At 43.6% G+C, this 3,698-nt stretch overlaps 1 non-coding gene across 1 annotated transcript; it reads right to left on the minus strand.

Annotated features, from left to right (window-relative positions):
- Positions 1 to 519: 519 nt before the first annotated feature.
- Positions 520 to 627, minus strand: LOC130983657 (small nucleolar RNA R71). The gene has a single exon (XR_009087638.1). It is a non-coding gene; the product is annotated as a small nucleolar RNA R71 (small nucleolar RNA).
- Positions 628 to 3,698: the final 3,071 nt, after the last annotated feature.

The raw sequence follows: 3,698 nt of genomic DNA on the forward strand, positions 1-3,698 counted from the left end.
CATTCTTGTTGAAGCTGACCCTGAACCTGAAAGGACCTTGAAGCGAAATCTAAGAGAAGCTAAGGCTCAACTCTCTGTTGAGGACCTGACCGAATTCTTCAAGGAAGAAGAACCCATGGCAGCCGAAAACAACAACAATGCCAACAATGCAAGGAAGGTGCTGGGTGACTTTACTGCACCTACTCCCAATTTCTATGGGAGAAGCATCTCTATCCCTGCCATTGGAGCAAAAACTTTGAGCTTAAACCTCAATTAGTTTCTCTAATGCAACAGAATTGCAAGTTCCATGGACTTACAATGGAAGATCCTCATCAGTTTTTAGCTGAGTTCTTGCAGATCTGTGACACAGTCAATACTAATGGGGTTGACCCTGAGGTCTACAGACTGATGTTATTCCCTTTTGCTGTAAGAGACAGAGCTAGAATATGGTTGGACTCACAACCTAAAGATAGCCTGGGCTCTTGGGAAAAGCTAGTCAATGCCTTCTTGGCAAAGTTCTTTCCACCTCAAAAATGGAGTAAGCTTAGAGTGGAAGTCCAAACCTTCAGACAGAAGGATGGAGAATCCCTCTATGAAGCTTGGGAAAGATACAAACAATTAATCAGAAAATGTCCCTCAGACATGCTTTCTGAATGGAGCATCATAGGTATTTTCTATGATGGTCTCTCTGAACTATCCAAGATGTCTTTGGATAGCTCTGCTGGAGGATCTCTTCATCTGAAGAAGACGCCTACAGAAGCTCAGGAACTAATTGAAATGGTTGCAAATAACCAATTCATGTACACTTCTGAAAGAAATCCTGTGAACAATGGGACTAGTCAGAAGAAAGGAGTTCTTGAGATTGATACTCTGAATGCCATACTGGCTCAGAACAAGATATTGACTCAACAAGTCAATTTGATTTCTCAAAGTCTGTCTGGAATGCAAAATGCACCTGGCAGTACTAAGGAAGCTTCATCTGAGGAAGAAGCTTATGATCCTGAGAACCCTTCAATGGAAGAGGTGAATTACCTAGGAGAACCCTATGGAAACACCTATAATTCTTCATGGAGAAATCACCCAAATTTCTCATGGAAGAATCAAGAGAGACCTCAACAAGGTTTCAATAATAATAATGGTGGAAGAAACAGGTTTAGCAATAACAAGCCTTTTCCATCATCTTCTCAGCAACAGACAGAGAGTTATAAACAGAATACCTCTGACTTAGCAACAATGGTCTCTGATCTAATCAAAACCACTCAAAGTTTCATGAATGAAACAAGGTCCTCCATCAGAAATTTGGAAGGACAAGTGGGTCAGCTGAGCAAGAAAGTTACTGAACTCCCTCCTAGTACTCTCCCAAGTAATACAGAAGAAAATCCAAAAGGAGAGTGCAAAGCCATAAACATGGCCGAATATGGAGAGGAAAGAGAGGAGGTGGACGCCACTGAGGAAGACCTCAATGGGCGTACACCAATCTCCTCTGAGTTCCCCAATGAGGAACCATGGGAATCTGAGGCTCAAAATGAGACCATAGAGATTCCATTGGACTTACTTCTGCCTTTCATGAGCTCTGATGAGTATTCTTCCTCTGAAGAGGATGAGTATGTCACTGAAGAGCAAGTTGCTAAATACCTTGGAGCAATCATGAAGCTAAATGACAAGTTATTTGGAAATGAGACTTGGGAAGATGAACCTCCCTTGCTCACCAAAGAACTGGATGACTTGTCTAGGCAGAAATTACCTCAAAAGAGACAAGATCCTGGGAAGTTGTCACTACCTTGTACCATAGGCACCATGACCTTCAAGAAGGCTCTGTGTGACTTAGGGTCAAGTGTAAACCTCATGCCTCTCTCTGTAATGGAGAAGCTAGGGATCTTTGAGGTACAAGCTGCAAGTATCTCACTAGAGATGGCAGACAACTCAAGAAAACAAGCTCATGGACTTGTAGAGAATGTTTTGGTAAAAGTTGAAGACCATTACATCCCTACTGATTTCATAGTCCTAGAGACTGGGAAGTGCATGGATGAATCCATCATCCTTGGCAGACCCTTCCTAGCAACAGCAAAGGCTGTGATTAATGTTGATAGAGGAGAGCTAATCATTCAAGTGAATGAAGAATCCTTGGTGTTTAAGGCCCAAGGATATCCCTCTATCACCATGGAGAAGAAGCATGAAGAGCTTCTCTCAAAACAGAGCCAAACAGAGCCCCCACAGTCAAACTCTAAGTTTGGTGTTGGGAGGCCACAACCAAACTCTAAGTTTGGTGTTGAACCCCCACATTCAAACTCTAAGTTTGGTGTTGGAAGGTTCCAACATGGCTCTGAGTATCTGTGAGGCTCCATAAGAGTCCTCTGTCAAGCTAATGACATTAAAGAAGCGCTTGTTGGGAGGCAACCCAATGTTTTATAATTAACTATTTCCTTTTGTTATTTTATCTTTTTTGTAGGTTGATGATCATAAGAAGTCAGAAAATCAATGAAAAAAGCAAAAACAAAATGAAAAACAGGAAGAAAAACAGCACACCCTGGAGGAAGATGTTGTTGGCGTTTAAACGCCAGTGAGGTTAGCTGTTGGGCGTTTAACGCCCAGTCTGGCACCATTCTGGGCGTTTAACGCCAGAAAGGGGCACCAGACTGGCGTTAAACGCCAGAAAAGGGCAAGAACCTGGCGTTAAACGCCAGGAATGGGCACCAGCCCGGCGTTTAACGCCAGAAATGGCTCAAAACGTGATTTTGAGCAACATTTGGTGCAGGGATGACTTTTCCTTGACACCACAGGATCCGTGGACCCCACAGGACCCCCACCTACCCCACCACCACCCTCTCTCTTCTTCCCCCATTCACCAATCACCTCAATACCTCTTCCCCAAAAACCCTTCACCTATCAAATCCCATCTTTCTCTTCACCACTCACATCCATCCTTCATAAAACCCCACCTAACCTTCCATTCAAATTCAAACCATTTTCACACAACCTAAACACCACTTCTCCCCTTCTTTGGCCGAATACAAAGCCATCCCTTTCTCCCTCATTTCTTCTTCTTCTACTCTCTTCTTTCTTCTTTTGCTCGAGGACGAGCAAACCTTTTAAGTTTGGTGTGGCAAAAGCGTTGCTTTTTCGTTTTTCCATAACCATTTATGGCATCCAAGGCCGGAGAAACCTCTAAAAAGAGGAAAGGGAAGGCAAAAGCTTCCACCTCCGAGTCATGGGAGATGGATAGATTCATCTCAAGGGTGCATCAAGACCACTTCTATGAAGTTGTGGCCTTGAAGAAGGTGATCCCCGAGGTCCCCTTTTCACTCAAAAAGGGTGAATATCCGGAGATCCGCCATGAGATCCGAAGAAGAGGTTGGGAAGTACTTACCAACCCCATTCAACAAGTCGGAATCTTGATGGTTCAAGAGTTCTATGCCAATGCATGGATCACAAAGAACCATGATCAAAGTATGAACCCGGATCCAAAGAATTATCTTACTATGGTTCGGGGGAAATACTTGGATTTTAGTCCGGAAAATGTAAGGTTAGCATTCAACTTGCCTATGATGCAAGGAGATGAACATCCTTACACAAGAAGGGTCAACTTTGATCAAAGGTTGGACCAAGTCCTCACAGTTATATGTGAAGAGGGCGCACAATGGAAGAGAGATTCAAGAGGCAAGCCGGTTCAATTGAGAAGGCATGACCTCAAACCCGTGGCTAGAGGATGGTTGGAGTTC

The sequence above is a fragment of the Arachis stenosperma genome, chromosome 5 (genome assembly GCF_014773155.1).
Source record: "Arachis stenosperma cultivar V10309 chromosome 5, arast.V10309.gnm1.PFL2, whole genome shotgun sequence".
NCBI classification, from domain to species: domain Eukaryota; kingdom Viridiplantae; phylum Streptophyta; class Magnoliopsida; order Fabales; family Fabaceae; genus Arachis; species Arachis stenosperma.